This window comes from Geotrypetes seraphini, chromosome 9 (assembly GCF_902459505.1).
Source record: "Geotrypetes seraphini chromosome 9, aGeoSer1.1, whole genome shotgun sequence".
NCBI classification, from domain to species: domain Eukaryota; kingdom Metazoa; phylum Chordata; class Amphibia; order Gymnophiona; family Dermophiidae; genus Geotrypetes; species Geotrypetes seraphini.
The window spans coordinates 115,534,398-115,553,358 of record NC_047092.1 but is presented as its reverse complement, the minus strand read 5'-3'; positions in this window follow the sequence as shown (position 1 = coordinate 115,553,358).

Genomic DNA, 18,961 nt, shown 5'->3' with positions numbered 1-18,961 from the left:
TCTTACCAGAAATTATTTCAGGTTTGACAGTTCTTTTTATCAACAGATCCAGGGAGTTGCTATGGGCACTACTGCAGCTCCTAGCATTGCCAATCTCTTTATGAGTCAATTTGAGGAACGTTTTTTATATTCTAGTCCTCAATTTTCAAACGTACAGGGTTGGATGCGTTTTATCGACGACATCTTTTTCGTTTGGACCAATTCTGATGAACAACTCCTGGGATTTGTAGATTGGCTCAACATTTGTATGAAATCTATCCCCTTTCAACTTTAGAGAGTGCCCTCTCATTCTTCCTACCTTGCAGAGGGTGAACAACCTGCCCTTATCTACTAAGTCTATTCCCTTCAGTACCTTGAATGTTTCGATCATGTCCCCTCTCAATCTCTTCTGTTCGAGGGAGAAGAGGCCCAGTTTCTCTAATCTCGCTGCACGGCAGCTCCTCCAATCCCTTAACCATCTTAGTCGTTCTTCTCTGGACCCTTTCAAGTAGTACCGTGTCCTTCTTTATGTACAATGACCAGTGCTGGACGCAGTACTCCAGGTGAGGGCACACCATGGCCCGGTACAGCGGCATGATAACCTTCTCTGATCTGTTCGTGATCCCCTTTTTATCATTCCTAGCATTCTGTTCACCCTTTTCGCCGCTGCCGTACATTGCGTGGAAGGCTTCATCGACTTGTCAATCAGAACTCCCAAGTCCCTTTCCTGGGAGGTCTCTCCAAGTACCGCCCGGACATCCTGTATTCGTGCATGAGATTTTTGTTACTGACATGCATCACTTTACACTTATCCAAGTTGAACCTCATCTGCCATGTCGATGCCCATTCCTCGAGCCTGATTATGTCACGTTGCAGATCTTCGCAATACCCCTGTGTCTTCACTACTCTGAATAACTTCGTATGTCCACAGATTTAATCACCTCGCTCGTCGTACCTATGTCCAGATCATTTATAAAGATGTTGAAGAGCATGGATCCAAGCACCGAGTCCTGCAGCACCCTACTGGTGACGCTCTTCCAGTCTGAGTATTGTCCATTTACCCCCCACTCTCTTTTTCCTATGCTCCAGCCAGTTTTTAATCCACGTGACTATTTCACCCTCGATTCCATGGCTCGCAATTTTTCGAAGTGTGCGGAACCTTGTCGAATGCTTTCTGAAAGTCCAGATATACAATGTTGACCGGGTCGCCCTTGTCTATCTGCCTGTTTACTCCCTCGAAGAAGTGCAGCAAGTTTGTCAAACAAGATCTGCCTTTGCTGAAACCGTGCTGGCTGGTCCTCATCAGAAATGGCCAAAAGAAACCAAAATACAAATATAAATACCAATACTGACAATAATGTAAATACAAAAAATTGGTATTAATGGTCCATCAGACCATGTCTGTCAAGGTGATCAATGATGCGGTCCTTTATCAGCGCCTCTACCATCTTTCTTGGTCCTGAAGTCAGACTCACCGCTCTGTAGTTTTCTGGGTCTCCTCTCAAACCTTTTTTGAAGATTGGCATAACATTCGCCACCTTCTAGTCCTCCGGAATCTTTCCTGATTTGATCGACAGATTAGCTATTAGTTGAAGCAGTTCAGCTATGGTCCCTTTCAGTTCCTTGATGACTCTCAGATGGATGCCATCCAGATCCGGAGATTTATCACTCTTAAGCCTATCAATCTGCCCGCATACCTCTTCTAGACTGATGGTTAACCCTGTCAGTTTCCCGTTTTCACTTCCAGCATATAGCCTGATGGGTTCCGGTATGCTGTGTATATCCTCTTCGGTAAACACAAACACAAAAAACGTGTTGTCTGTCGGTGATTGCTTTTTCCCCCTTTAGCGCTCCCTTTATTCCTTGGTCATCCAACGGTCACAAAGTGACCAGATAACCACTGTAGACACAAACTACAGACCCCACACACTTCCCAGTGATCACTGACCCCCCAACAGTGCCTTAAAAATCAGAATAAAAATGTACATACTAGTGCTGCCCGATTCAAATTGATTCACTTTTTTAAAAAAATCGGCCTCCCGATTTGGTGACTGACCTTCCCCCCTCCCACTAAAGCAGGAGCGACAGCGCTGCCTCTTGCGGCTGCTGCCGCTTCTGCTTTAGGGGGAGAAGGGGGAGGGTCATTCAGGAAGTGCTGCAGCGTCTTCCCCCCTGGCCTCCCGCTCTTACCTAAATTACAGGCAGCCTGCAGAGAAGATTACTAGTGCTTTAGCAATCCTTGCAGTCTGCCATTGACCTCTGCAGCTGTCCTTCCCTCTGCCGCGATCCTGATATCAGAGGAGGGGCAGAGGGGCAGACAGCTGCGGAGGCCAATGGCAGCCTGCAAGGATCACTAAAGCACCAGTGATCCTCTCTGCAGTCTGCTCCGCTAGAGCAGGAGGCCAGGGGGAAGCTTGGGGAACATGCAGGCCTTCGGAGGGTGGTGCAGATCGGGGGGGACAGCCTAGGCCTTCAGGGGAGCACAGTGCAGGCCTTCGGAGGGGGGGCAGCCCAAGCCTTCAGGAGAGAACAGCCCTTCATGGGGGTTGCAGGCCTTCAGGGGGGACAGGCCTTCAGGGCGGTGCAAGTCTTCAGGGGAGGGGTGGCCCTAGTATAGAAGTACATGGAGGGAGGGAAGGGGAGGTTCAAGAAGACGTGCATATACCGGACTAGGAGGGAGAAATAATGGGTCTAAAAACAGAGGAGAGGAAGAGAGATGGTGGGCAATGGGATTTAGGGAGGGAAGAAACATAAAGGGAGAGAAGATGGATGATGTAGAGGGGGAGGATAGAGATACTGGATAGGAGGGTAGTTGGGAAGAGAATGGGAGAGATGGTGAACCCTGGGGTGGTGGGGAAGGAAGGAGAGATGCAGGATGAAAGGATAATTAAGAAAAGGAGAGATGGTGGATCTGAGAATGGAGCTGCGTGGATGGAGACAAAAAAAGGATAGATGGCAGACATCCAGGGGAAGGAAGGAAAACGGAAGGAGGACAGAGATGGAAGATGGATGGTTAGCACCAAGAAAGAAGAAAGAAGGAGACCCTGTCAAGCAAGTTATCAGAAAACAACCAATGGGACCAACATGATTTGAATAATTACCAGACAACAAAAGGTATAAAAAATAATTTTATTTTCTGTTTCGTGATTACAATATGTCAGATTTAAAATGTGCATCCTGCCAGAGCTGGTGTTATACTGCGAATGTGAGCTAGGATTTAACAGAGAGCGGAAAAGTCTTTTTTGTTTATTTTGTTTACACTATAGCACCAGTGTAGGTAGGAGAGGGCAAAGTGGGTGAAGAGGCTAAAAAAGGGGTGAAGAGGCTATAAAATAAACCCAAATCCAGAAGTAGATCTTGTTAATAGCCAAAAACTAATGAAAATATGAATTATGTAATTCATTATTATTAATAAATCTTCTTTATCAATAAATCAGCCCCAAGAGTTGTGGAGAAAGGATCTCAGAAAGGTTGTTAGTGCATACAAATCAGCTGGAATTGCTGTTCAGCTAAAGCAACCATATTCCAATCATTGATCCTTTGCCACCTCCGTAAAGCTTTAAATGTGCAAACTGCAACGCTATATTTTAGGTGTGCAAAAATGCAAATCTTTAATTGTGCAAAAAAAAAAATAAATTTTTAATTGTATTTTTTTTTATAAAATGTTCATATATATATATATATATATATATACTGTATATATATATATATACTTATTAAACATATATAAGTATATATATATATAAGTGTTTAATAAGTATATATATATATATATATATATATATATACACTTATTAAACACCTTTTTCTATATAAAAAAATATAATATTCATTGCCATTTGCCAAGGCCACTTATCTTATATTGGTGATTCTGATTGACCTGTTTTACCACGCTTCTTCAGAGAATCAATCCAAAAGGAAGATACTTGAAACTATCTCAATCTGCCTGTATCATTGCAGTCAAAATGCTAGGGAAACATCCACTTACAGTATATATATTTGAAAGCTGTTTTTATGAATTGTAAAGCATTTCACAGGGGATTCACTAAAATGCTGTCTCCTACATGACTGCTGGCAAAGATTTATTAATAATAAAGAATTACATAATTCATATTTTCACTTTTTTAATGTTTTTTGGCTATTAACAAGATCCACTTCTGGTTTTGTATTTTGACTTTTGGATTGTGGTATCTTAAATTACTTTTTGGGTTGTTGTGTTATAAAATAAATCCAAACAGCATAATAAAGAACCCTAAATGGATAATAGCCAATAGTATCCAATAAATAATGATAACACTAAAGAATTGGCTAACATACCTGGTCCTTGGAAGGAAAAAGTCTAGAGGAGTGAGGTAAGTTTGTAAATTTATAAACAATGGACATCAGTATGAGCCCTTGATAGATCAACGTAAACCTCTGGCTCAGGCAATATCTCAAAAGGTGACTAGCACCAGACCACAGTCTAAATGAGAATAGCCTCATACATCACATGATCCATAATGTGTCAGAAAAAATGCAAATCAAATCACACTCCCAGAACTAAGTAGACTTTCTACACCAAGGAGAAGGGGTTATGAAGGCATAACAAATGCATACTCTCCCTGAAAACACACCTTGTGAATAGAGATCTACCTAATAAATAAAACAATAAATATAATAAATACTATAAATATGGTAGACCATACAGTGAACATGTATAATAAGACAGTACCTATGTGTAAAGTGCAAGAGACAAGAAATAAATACCTAACAAATAGTTCTAAAAGGAATACAAGGTGCGAAGTGCTTACCAATAAAGTGCAAAATGTGTATATCAATGAAATATGGCAGAGCAAGAGACAATGTAAGAATAAAGTGCAAATGCAAGTCCCCACTAGAAATACATAATTAAGATTGTATCATATAAAATGCAAATGCAGAGTGTAGCAAAATAAAAAACAGTATAAATATAAGGTGCAAATGCAAATCCCCACTATGAATCCCTTACTGGGGTCATATCATGTAAAGTGCAAATGCAAATCCTCACTAACAATTCATAATATGAATAATAACGATTGGAATTCATGAACTATAAAGTGCCACAAACACACGAACACACCAAGCAAAAAATTATAAATAATAAATAAGTGACTTCAATCAATTAGATACTCAGACATACACGGACACACAACGGCCCCGACAGAGCCCAATCAAAAATGTCTTGGCATCTCTAATTACTCATAGATATCACCACTCTATGAATCACCACTCGACAGAGCTCCGTTTCGCCACTTCGTCAGGAGCAGGGATTGTTTTGAAAAAAATATATAAAGTGGATAGAAAACCGGCATAGACTACTAAGTCTGACAGTGGAAAAAATCCCAAGGTTCCCTAGCGTACTGCAGTCAAAGACGCTAGAACCAAAAAATAAGACATGGCGGGTTCAGGCTTTAAAGACGCCCTGGAGACCCTGCATGGGCAATGCCCAGAAGTCAAAAGAAGCGCAAAAAAAACGTAACGACGTAATGACGTCATAACGCTACGAAAAATAAAAAAACAAAAAAGATGATAAAAAATGAAAAAAATAATGAGGAATAAAGATGAAAATGAAAATAAGAATGAGAATAAGAAAGAAAACCATGCACACACTGACCACCAGAGCATTCACACAATGAAACACCTGTCCACGTTCTCATTTAATCCCATCGGAGGATAGGATTGAAGGTGGAAGATCCAAAAGTTTTCACGTTTCAAAAGATAAGAATGTTTGTCCACATCAAAGTTTGTAGAAATCTGTTCTAAAATGCACCAACGAAGTTGGTCAAAGTTATGATGGTGAGTCATGTTGTGGGGCACCATGGGAGCAGTAGTTTTACCTGTTTTTAAGCAACTACGGTGTTCAATGAGCCTAGTCCTTATATTGCGAGAGATGCAACCCACATATATGAGACCGCAAGGACAAGTGATCACTTAGACCACAAATTTAGAATCATAAGTGGTACATAAAGTTAGATGGTAAATTTTGTTTGTCCTGGGGTGCACCCACTGGTTTCCAGAAATGGACATATCGCAAACAGAGCATTTTCCACAGGGAGAATGATGACCTGAACCTCGACTATATTGAGGTTTGGGGTGAAAATCAGAAGACACTAAATGTTCAGACAGATTTTTACCCCTAGAAAATGCTATACCCTTCTCTTCCTCCCCCCCCCTCCCCGGGACGCTACTTCTGGTTTCGGAGGGAAGAGAAGGGAAGCCAGTACGCACACAATAGAGCCCCGGAGGGAAGCTTACAACTTGCTGCTTTTACTTGCTTCGGGCCTTCCTTGCTGCCGGGTCCTGCCTTCGCGGAAACAGAAAGTAGGCAGGTCCCAGCAACGAGGAAGGCCCGAAGCAAGTAAAAGCAGCAAGTGTAGTGGTATACAATTTGAGAAAAAATAAAACGCACGGACATTGGACCTGATTCTGCTTGCTCTCGCCACGGACACGGACCGACACGGACCTCAGATTTTTAAGGCGGTACGGGTTTAGATCCGCGAGGTCCGTCAGGTCCGTGAGGTCTACGTTTTACCCTTTCCCCAACCTTTGTGCTTATTGTGGTCAGCCAGGAAGAATGAAATCAAAAAGGTTTGAGTTTAGTCAAGCTGTGATTTGAACTTTATAGGCTTTTTTTTTTTCATCCTTTAACTGGCAGGCAGAAGAATGCTCCATTTATTAATCTTGCAAAGTCTGATACAGGAAAAGCTAGAAGTGCATCAAGATTTAAGGAGCTTGGGGTGTGCAAATCTACTTAATGCAGAGATTACAGTAAAACAAAATCACTTTTCTATTTCACTGCAGCTCTATCAGGTTCTTTTGCCCTTAGCTATAGTCAAATGATGGATAGGAATATATTAAGTTAAGGGAAAACAATATTTTTTCTGAGTATCCTTTAAATAATGGTTCACAAATTAATTCAACCTATTTTAAGGCTGGGTTTTGTTTTTCATATTATTGCTTCTGTTTTTATAATCCTTAAAAAATAAGGGGCAATTTTCCAAGTGGGTTCTTCCTCGTAGGCACCCTGAGACTGTACAGGGAATGCCTATTCTATAGCAGTGAATGGGCTCCCAGGTTCCATTACAGAATGGTAGCATATAGCCTTAGATTCAGGCGCCTTACAGTTAAAGCAGCCATAGAGCATGTCCACTTGTGGGAGAAATGATTTTATTTTCAGTTTTGTGATCAAAATGTGTCTGTTTTGAGAATTTATATCTGCTGTCTATATTTTGCACTATGGCCCCCTTTTACTAAATCGCAATAGCGGTTTTTAGCACAGGGAGCCTATGAGCATCGAAAGCAGTGCAGGGCATTCAGCGCATCTCCCTGCGCTAAAAACCGCTATTGCGATTTAGTAAAAGGGGAGGGGGGGTATATTTGTCTATTTTTGTATAGTTGTTCCTGATGTGACATTGCATAAAATCATCTGCCTTGATCTCTTTGAAAACCTGCAGAATATATATGGGGTGGGGGAAGATTAGTGATAGAAAAATTGTATGAAAAATGACTATTTTCAATTTAGTGATCAAAATGTGTCAGTTTTGAGAATTTATATCAGTTATCTATATTTTGCATTATATTTGTCTATTTTTCTATAGTTGTTTCTGAAGTGACATTGCATATTTTAGTCATCTGTCTTGACCTCTTTGAAAAATGAAACAAATATTAATTAATATTTTCTCTGCATACAGTGTGCTTTGTGTTTCTTTTAATTTTGTGGTTACCATAATGAATTAATATTATACAGTAGCGTACATGAAAAATTAATGGAAGAAATTGCATTACAATTAGTACTATTTACTATTATGATGGGGATGGGGGTCAGGGGTGGAGATTGGCCTGGGAAACTTGGTTGAGAGAAACACTGGTCTAGGTGACTATGGACTTCACTCAGTAAGGGCCCCTTTTACAAAGCCACAGTAGCGATTCTCCCTTGGCAAATGCACCAAAGTCCATTTGCTGTGGCACAATTGCACGAATGCATGCCCTTAAAAATCAGATTTCATGGTAGCAGGTTTGCATTTTAACCCACTTGTACAGATGATTTGTTGTTCATCCACGGGTTAAAAAATAAGGACAATTAAAAGTACAGGTTGTGTTTTGTTTTTGTATAGTTAACTAAGTTGTAAAGAATGTTTCCTTTATACGTTAATAAAGATAAGTATATAAAATCATACCTGTTTGAGGCTTTTATGCATGCTGCGGTGACGGTGACGTGAATGGGATGGCAGTGGCGGTGACGGGGCGGTGAAAGGGATGGCGGTGATGGTGATGGGGCGGTGAAGGGAATGGCGGTGACGGGGCGGTGCAGAGGATAGTCGGCCGGGGACAGGGCGGTGACGGGGACAAATTTTTTCCCCGTGTCATTCTCTACTCTATATCCGCCTTTGTCAACAAAGCCCCTGGACCCAAACGCCACAACATGGAGACTGCCACATCAAAAGAAGTTTACTGAACAGAACAGAAAAATGGATCAAAAAACGAATTCACACTATGCCCTGGTGGAAAGGACAAATTATGAATAAGCCAGAATTTCCCAGGCTCCTTCTTCGGGACCATCCCCAAAGGAGAGACCACAAAATCCAGCAATGAGGAAAGGGAAAAGGACCAGCAATCCACCCCAAACCCAACTCCTTCTTCAACTTGTCATAAACCACATCCTCGTGCAGATGAACAGAAAAAACATTGCAACAAAAATGAGAACGTGGTGGCTCTGCAAAAGAAATAACAAAACCAAAATGAAAACCTTCTCCCAACAGCTGTGCAACATCCTCTACTGGGTGGATTCGCAGCCAAATATCCAGAACAGCTAAATTAATTGGAGAAGGCGCTTTAGCCATGCACACTGCCTGGCAAAGATCCCGGATGCCTAGCTCCCGCACCCCACCCTCCAACTCCGCTATCAGTGTACCAGAATGCCGGGTGGGGACCGGCACACTGATTACACTGATGCCGGTATTTATAGGGGCTTCTATCACAATGCCCGGCATTGAACTGAAACAGAAGGTACTGAGTTCACCCTAATAGTGGACATCCCAGACCTCCGCCATGCCCAACGAAGCCTGAGGAAGTTCGTGGCACCACCGAAGCAGAGACTCCACTGGCAGACGCTCCCCCATAGAAGCTGGACCCAAAGGTGCCATTAGGACGAAAGGACCAAGACCTAGCCTTTGTCATCTCCCCCAACCATAAATCAACATCACAATATGCCCATGCCCAAAACTTGTCTGCATCAAGACTTTTACGAAACTGCTCATTGTAATTTAACCAAGGCTAGCCCCCATAAGTCTGATAAGCCTGCAAAATAAGATCTGCATAATGCAACTTAACCAGCATACAAGGCTGGCCTGGCTGCACCAACCACCGCCGCATAAATATTAAAACCCAACAACCAATTCATAAAAATACATGGAACTTGAGCCTTCTTACAATGTCCATCATCCTTCTTATCACCTTTATCCTGTTCCTTCTCTAACAAACTAAACACATCTACAAACTTCCCTTTCAAAATTTTCTGCCATAGGTTTTTTTAGAAATACTACAATTCAACGGAGCGATCTCACACAAAGTGTGACCTTTATGCATTATGCAAGCTTGAGCAGAACTAGAAGTACAGACACTGCCGATGGAACCTGGCCAGCCGACTGCAAAGGCACCACCAAACCAGTCTCACGATCATCCAAAGAAGAAGAAGCAGCAGAAGAAGACTCCGAGGAATCATTAGAATCTGAAGACTGCCAAGTAACCATAGGATCTCCCAGAACACTTCTCCGCTGCCTCTTCTCCTGTTCCAAACACTTCACAACATGGTGTAAATTTTTTAAAAATTTCTGATTATGCAAATATTTACTAATTGATTTCCGAGCACAAGAAACCCCCTCCCCAGCCACTCCCGACCCCACCACACCTCCACCCAATAGACTACCATCCCCCACTAACCAATCGTATAAGACCCCTAAAGACTCACCTGAAGCTACTGATGGAGTGGTGCCAGACGGTCTAGGTAGCGAGTCTGCAGCAACCACAGCAGAAGAACTTCTGCCCACAGCGCCAGCCACAGAAACAGCTGGGCAGCAGTCCAGCACGAGGCCGCACCCCACTCCTACTACCCACTGAGGAAGCAGCCACAGGAGGCACCACTCCAGGAACAGCTGCTGATCGCCAGGGCTGGATTAAAGGATAGGCCCAGTAGGCACGGGCCTAGGTCCCGAAATGGTCAGGGGGGCCCGCTGGTGCTATGCTTTAGGGCCTCATCCTTGCTGGATTCGCCAGTAGCAGCAGCGTCGTCATCTTCCCGCCCCCCCTGACCCAACCCAACCAGGCCCCCGACTTGACCCGACCCTCCTATCTCTCCCTCCCTATCATCGCGAGACTCTAAATAGCACCATAGCACTCTAAGCAGGCTGTTTTGCGGCTTTCTCCTGCTAGTGATTTTCTCTAGCGCTTCACTGATGACATCATCAGTGATGCGTCAGAGGGAATCACTAGCAGGAGAAAGCCGCAAAGCAGCCTTCTTAGAGTGCTATGGTGCTATTTAGAGTCTCGCAATGGGAGGGAGGGAGAGATAGGAGGGTCAGGTCGGGGGGAGCGGAGAGTAGCAGTCTGCCCCGGGTGCTCGGCCTGGCGTCATGAACTTCTTCGGCTAGCAACAACAAGTTTCCAAGTTTCCAAGTTTAATATATATTTGATTGATCGCTTTATCAATTTCAAAGCGATTAACACAAGTTTAAAATTACAGTATATAAGATTTACAAAAAAAACAAACAAACACGACAGAACAATATCATTACAGGACAAATCGGAAACATTAGGATAAGTAGGGGGAGAAATTACAATATATTTGAGCAGAATAAAAAACAAATAAGGGAAAACACATATAGGTGGGATAAAAGGGGAAAAGATTAAAAAAATTTATTCTAGCATAAAATGAATCGATTCTGAAACTTGTAAAGATATAAAAGAAAAAACTGAATAAATTTAAATGATAAAAGCGTCGTTAAATAAAAAAGTTTTAAGATTACTTTTGAATTTGTCCAAGTTTGTTTCTTCACGTAAATAAATAGGGAGAGAATTCCAGGTTTGGGGCGCTGTAACTGAAAAGATGTATTGTCGACGTGTATTAATTATTTTTAATGAAGGAATTGTTAGTAATCGCTGTTTATCTGATCTTAAAGTTCTGTTAGAAGAATAAGGAATTAGTAATTTATAAATGAATGCCGGAGATTTAAAATGAAGGGATTTAAATGTAAGTAGGCAGAGCTTATAGATTATTCTGTGGGCCACAGGGAGCCAATGGGCCTCCTTGAGGAGAGGAGTGATATGATCAAATTTTTTTGCTTTTGTGATAAGTCTGATAGCTGTATTTTGTATGATCTGCAAACGCTTGATCTCCTTTTGGGCGATACCTTGAAACAGGGCATTGCAATAATCTAATTTGGATATAATGAAAGAATGAATGAGAATCTTTAAAGAAGTGGTATCGAATGATTTAGAGATTGATCGTATTTGTCTAAGTCTGAAAAATGATGATTTAATGACGCTATTGATGTGGTCGTGAAAGGAAAGTTTATTATCGAAAATAACTCCGAGAATTTTGGTTTTTTGTACCACTTGTAAAGGAGATCCAAGTATGGAAATTGGTGATATAAAGGTTGGATTATCTTTCCAGGGAAAGAGTAGTATATTTGATTTAGTGATATTTAGTGCTAAACGATTCATGTTTAACCAGTGGTGTACTTTTTCGAGTTTTTTATTGATTAGAGTTATATCAGAAAAGTTAGTAGGGTCGATTGGATGTAAAAGTTGTATGTCGTCGGCGTAGGCGAATGTAGTAAAGCCGATGGATTGACATAAAGTCAACAAAGGTGCCAGAAATATATTAAATAAAAGAGGGGATAATATGGAACCTTGAGGTATACCATGCTGAGAGGAGAAAGAGTCAGAAGTCATGTTATTAAATGAGACCACAGAAGTACGATTTGTGAAATAAGATTGGAACCAGGCTAATACTTGATCTGAAATGCCTATTGATTGAAGTCTGTCTATTAATAATTCATGGTCAATTGTATCAAAGGCCGCCGAGAGGTCTAAGGAAGCTAAAAGAACTGACTAATGGTGGTCCAAAAAGTAGTGAATGGAAGTTGTCATACCAATTAAGGAATGCTCCGTGGAATGATATTGTCGAAAGCCTGTCTGATTTGGATGAAGGATGTTTGTTTTTTCAGTGAAGTCGGATATCTGATTGAATACAACCTTTTCAGTCAATTTAGCTAAAAATGGAATATTAGCTATGGGTCTATAGTTTGAACAATCTCCAGCACTGTTTTTTTGATTTTTTAAGATGGGGTGAATAATTGAATGTTTCCAATCACTTGGCATGATGCCTTGTGTTAAACTTTCACTGACTAAAGTATGTATTGATGGACCGAAAATATGAAAAAAACGTTTAAGTAGAAAAGGAGGAATGGATTCAGTCTTAGAGCCTTTTATATTAATAGAATTTATGATAGATTTTAATTCCGTTAGACTAGGAATGTTAAAGGAGGAGCATCTGGAAGAGAATGAGATGTCATCAGTAGTTGGTAAGATAGATTTGGAGGTTGAATTAGTTATGAAGGATGATCTAATGTCATCTATTTTTTTAATGAAATAAAGCGCCAGATCATTGGCTGTGAGATTAATCTCGATGTTTAAGTTTTTTTGTTTATTAGAATAAAGAATTGAATTTATTATGCGATATAAAGAAGAGGAGTTTGGAGCTTTTTGAATTAATCCTGAAAAATATTTAGTTTTTGCTTGATTTATCTTTGTTTTGTAAAAATTGGATTGGGTCTTAAATGATTCATAATTCGATGGTGATTTAACTTTCCTCCATTTACGTTCGTGCGATCTTAATTGCCGTTTGATAAGATTGAGTTCCGCTGTGTACCAAGGATTAAAGTTTTTTTTTGCCGGAATAATTTTTGTCTGTTGTGGGGCTACTTTGTCTAGTAATTGTAGTGTGTTTTTGGTCCACAATTGTATTGAATTTTCAAGAGATGAGGCTCCTAAATCAAAAAAGTCTAATGGAAGAGCATCCGAAATTATGTCAGATGAAAGGTTGTTAAAATCTCTAAATTTGATAACTTTTTTTGTGGGTAATTGGGGGTTTGGATTGTTGAATTTATACAAAATTGATAATAGGTAGTGATCAGACCAGGGAACTGGGTCACAGAACTTTAAAGAGCAATTCTCTATTGATGTAGAGGGAATGATAACCATATCAATTGTATGTCCGAGATTGTGTGTAGGCTCAGATATTAAGGGGTGAAGGTCAAGATGATTAATGTAAGAAAGAATAGTTTTAGTTTGATGATCAGTAATATCATCGAAATGAATATTAAAATCACCGAGTATGAGAGGGTTAATAGTGGAAGAACCAAAATCAAAAAGAAGTGATTGTAATTCAGATAAATTTGTACTATTTATTGGAGGAGGCAAATAAAGGAGTAAAACATCAAGTTTAGGTTTAATTAGGAAAGAGAATTGTAGAAATTCAATAGGAGAATTAATAGGAGAATGATCAATTTCTTTTAATAAAGATGTTCGGAAAATAACAGCTAGACCGCCGCCGCGTTTATAAAGGCGATGATTGAAAAAATAGGAAAATCCTGGGGGACAAATGTAGGAAAGGTAAGCTTCCTCTCCTTCATTTAACCAGGTTTCAGTTAGACAGAGAACATCAAAAGAGTGATAGGAGATTAAATCTTTCAGTAAATGATGCTTAGTTTTAACTGAGCGGACATTAATTAATCCAATATTCAGATATGAAATATTGGAAGCTGTGGAAAGGTATTTAAAGGTTAAGTCAGTATTAGTTGTGGAAGTTAGTGGAAAAAGTGTTCTTTCACGATTACTTGATGAGGTTAGTGATTTAACAGGTTTGTATGGTCTGTGACCCCATGCTACAGGGATAGGGAAAGATTGAGTATTCATTATAGTATTGGGTAGATTGGAGAGTAGTGTATGAGTAGAGTGATTAAATAGAGGAGTTAATAGGCTTAAACCTGAAAGATGTCTAGGTAGTGTCGTGGAGGGAAGACCAGTAGACGCGAATGGGTAGAGTGAGGTATTGAAAATGTTAATATTAAAGGCGCAAAACAGTAGCGCACAAAGGAGCGCATTAAGGAGCATGAAATGCTCCTTAAGCGCGCTCCTTTGGCACGCGCCGAAGGCGCGCGCCTTTGCGGCGTGCGCCGCAAAGTGCTTGAATATATGGAGCATATACCGGAAGGGGGAGGAGTCCTCAGCGGGCCGCCGCTGCACGGCGGCAGAAGGGTCTTTGAGAGAGGCTATTGAAGAAAGAGGCAGGTAAAAATTACAACACAGCATTAAAAATAAACGAACAGGTTAAAAGACAAGTAAAAGTGGTGTGCAATTGAGTGAATTCAAGTCCTTAGTGATAAGTGCGCCGCAAAGTGCTTGAATATATGGAGCATATACCGGAAGGGGGAGGAGTCCTCAGCGGGCCGCCGCTGCACGGCGGCAGAAGGGTCTTTGAGAGAGGCTATTGAAGAAAGAGGCAGGTAAAAATTACAACACAGCATTAAAAATAAACGAACAGGTTAAAAGACAAGTAAAAGTGGTGTGCAATTGAGTGAATTCAAGTCCTTAGTGATAAGTGCGCCGCAAAGTGCTTGAATATATGGAGCATATACCGGAAGGGGGAGGAGTCCTCAGCGGGCCGCCGCTGCACGGCGGCAGAAGGGTCTTTGAGAGAGGCTATTGAAGAAAGAGGCAGGTAAAAATTACAACACAGCATTAAAAATAAACGAACAGGTTAAAAGACAAGTAAAAGTGGTGTGCAATTGAGTGAATTCAAGTCCTTAGTGATAAGTGTGCCGCAAAGTGCTTGAATATATGGAGCATATACCGGAAGGGGGAGGAGTCCTCAGCGGGCCGCCGCTGCACGGCGGCAGAAGGGTCTTTGAGAGAGGCTATTGAAGAAAGAGGCAGGTAAAAATTACAACACAGCATTAAAAATAAACGAACAGGTTAAAAGACAAGTAAAAGTGGTGTGCAATTGAGTGAATTCAAGTCCTTAGTGATAAGTGCGCCGCAAAGTGCTTGAATATATGGAGCATATACCGGAAGGGGGAGGAGTCCTCAGCGGGCCGCCGCTGCACGGCGGCAGAAGGGTCTTTGAGAGAGGCTATTGAAGAAAGAGGCAGGTAAAAATTACAACACAGCATTAAAAATAAACGAACAGGTTAAAAGACAAGTAAAAGTGGTGTGCAATTGAGTGAATTCAAGTCCTTAGTGATAAGTGCGCCGCAAAGTGCTTGAATATATGGAGCATATACCGGAAGGGGGAGGAGTCCTCAGCGGGCCGCCGCTGCACGGCGGCAGAAGGGTCTTTGAGAGAGGCTATTGAAGAAAGAGGCAGGTAAAAATTACAACACAGCATTAAAAATAAACGAACAGGTTAAAAGACAAGTAAAAGTGGTGTGCAATTGAGTGAATTCAAGTCCTTAGTGATAAGTGTGCCGCAAAGTGCTTGAATATATGGAGCATATACCGGAAGGGGGAGGAGTCCTCAGCGGGCCGCCGCTGCACGGCGGCAGAAGGGTCTTTGAGAGAGGCTATTGAAGAAAGAGGCAGGTAAAAATTACAACACAGCATTAAAAATAAACGAACAGGTTAAAAGACAAGTAAAAGTGGTGTGCAATTGAGTGAATTCAAGTCCTTAGTGATAAGTGCGCCGCAAAGTGCTTGAATATATGGAGCATATACCGGAAGGGGGAGGAGTCCTCAGCGGGCCGCCGCTGCACGGCGGCAGAAGGGTCTTTGAGAGAGGCGGAAGGGGGAGGAGTCCTCAGCGGGCCGCCGCTGCACGGCGGCAGAAGGGTCTTTGAGAGAGGCTATTGAAGAAAGAGGCAGGTAAAAATTACAACACAGCATTAAAAAATAAACGAACAGGTTAAAAGACAAGTAAAAGTGGTGTGCAATTGAGTGAATTCAAGTCCTTACAAGTCCTTACAATTCGCTTCTGTTGCCGGCTTCAGGCCTTCCTCTCTGCCGGGTCTGCCTACTTTCTGTTTCCATGAAGGCAGGACCCGACAGAGAAGAAGCCCCGAAGCCGGCAACAGCAGCGAATTGTGAATGCTGCTACTGCCCAAAGAAGTTCATGACGCTAGGCCTTGGGTGACAGAAGGAGGAAAGGGAGCAGAGGGGGAGAGACTTGCTGCACCCAACTGGAGGGAGAAAGAGAGGGAGAAGGAAGATGAGAGAGGGAATGAAAGGAGATGCTAGGGCTTGGAGGGAAGGTAGGGAGGAAGAGATGCCAGGGCATGGAGGAAAGGAGGAAGGTATGCCAGACCAAGGGAAAAGGAAGAGGGAAAGGGAGGAGATGTCAGAGCATGGAGGGGGAGGAAGAGATGGAAGAAAAGGAAAGGAGAGAGATGCCAGAGAATCAGGGAAGGGAAGATATCAGACCGTGGGGTGGGAAGGAAATAAAGGAGAAGAGAGAGATGGCAGAGTATAGGGGACAGGGTGGTGACAGAGAGAGAAAAATGGAGATGTGACAGAGCTAAAATCAATCATGTACAAAGGAGAGAAGGGGCACAGGATAGACAATTTATAAAAGGATCATAGAAAGAGGGAAGATGCCATATGGAACGGGAGAGGGTGGACAGTGGATTGAAGGGGATGATGCTGCATGGAAGACAGAGAGAGGACAGATGTTAGCTAGAAAGAAGAGAGTGAAGACAAGACAATTAAAGGAGACATGACAAAAGGTAGAAAAAATATTTTTTGTTGCTATAGAATAAGATAGTATTGTAGTTGTATTGATAAAACTTTTATAAGCAGAAAATAAGGTAATCTTTTTTATTGGGCTAATTTTAATACATTTTTTACTAACTTTCAGAGACCAAAACCCTGTTTCTCAGGTCAGGACAGTATAATGTAATAGCAGTATACTATATTGACCTGAAGAAGGAGGCTATGGCCTCTGAAAGTTAATTGAAAAATTGATTATTCCAATAAAATGATATCAATTTTTGTTTTATTTCTATTTGTTAATTTGTAAAGTGGTGATTGTCAGTATTTTCAAATTTACATCTGCTATATTTATATTTTGCAGAGTATTAGGGAGCTATGTGTCATTGTTTCTGTGGTGTTTCACTGTATGCAGTTTGGCTTCTTTTTTTTTTTTTCCAAATTTTTATTCATTTTCAAAATTACATAAAGTGTAAGTACATATTCAATCAGATAATCAATGCAAATTTCACTTACATTCTATCTTTGGCTAATTACATAACTTCTTACCCCACCCCCTCCCATCCCTCCCTACCACATAACTAATAATCATATAAATACACATCAATACCACAATCCCCACCCTACCCTTTTAAACTGATATATTTAAGGGAAACGTATCCAGTTACTCTGTACAATATCTTGTCAATGGTTTTCACACATCCTGAAACTTATTAAAATATCCTCTTTGCAATGCAATGAATCTTTCCATTTTATAAATGTGACATAAAGAATTCCTTAGTGGAATACACTAGATCAAAAACTAAATGGAAAAAGTCCCAAACTGTTAAGGTAAATGAACAAAAGGACTTAGTAAATTATATCATCAAAATAGATATAAGTCTCTTAAGCTCTCAGACGCCTGCGTTAGCTTTGTCATTGTCTATAAGCCAACTAGAGCAGGCACAGTGGTATCTTTCATAGAGCTTTTAGAGCTTTTAGAATTCATTTAAGTGTTTGTAGAAAAAAATTTTTTTTAATATTTTAACTTATTATGCAAGTAAAACTTAATGCACAAAGATAAAAATGCATTAAGAAATCAAAACCGGCACTTAGCTTTAAACTGTATTCGCCGGTATGGAGTTCAGATAATCACCCAACGGGCCCCGTTTCACCCAGCTAAGGGCTTCATCAGGGGTCGGATTATTGCTCTAAAAAGTATAAAACATATAATCAATATACAAACATCTATTTCAACAATAAATTAAAAAGCTGTCGGGTACTTACCGAGCTATTTAGGCTCGTTCATTTTAAATTGAAAAAATGGCGTTTGCAATGGTATAACGCCACGCATGCGCTTTATATCATCTCTACTACTGCGCATGTGTTATCTTCATTATGTTTTACGTAAAGTTTATTCATATATAAAATTTTAATCTTAGTTATTTAGATGTAAAACACATAATTTTGACTATGTTTTGATAATGTTCCATAAAACCAAAAACTAGAAATTTCACTCTACCGCGGAATTTAAACCTTTAGGTTTTACCGTCCCAAGACGGAAAATCCATCGAGACTCCCTTTGTAGAAGATTTCGTTTCCTATCTCCACCTCTTGGATTCATAACTTCTTTATCAATACAAAAGAAACGGAGATCAGAAAAACTATGTGATTTTAAATTACAATGTTCTACTAAAGGGGCATTTAGTCTTTGACATTTAAGACTAGATTTATGTTCTGAAATTCTTGTCCTAAAGGAGCGAGTTGACATGCCCACATATAACAAATTGCATGGGCATATGATCACATAAATTATATGGTTGGAATCGCAAGACAAAAAATGTTTAATATCATATTTTTTGCCATTTTGTGGATTAGTAAAGGATTTTTGTGTTATTGTAAGATGGCAAATACTACAATGTCCACATTTGTAAAAACCTTCAGGTAAGATTCTCAAAGATTTTTCCGTGCTCGGAATCACCGCTGGAGACAAAAGATCTTTAAAATTGCTTCCTCTTGCAAAGGCTATCTGTAAATCATGTTCCTGAAAAATTGGATGAGTTTGAATAATTTTCCAATTGTTTCGAAGAATATTAGCTACATCATTCCCATGGGTAGAATAGCGGAGTACACAAGTACATTTGTCAGAAGACATTTCTTCTTTTTTCTTTTTTTGTAATAGCCAATCCCTTTGATAATATTTCGATCGTTTAAAGGCTTTGTTTAC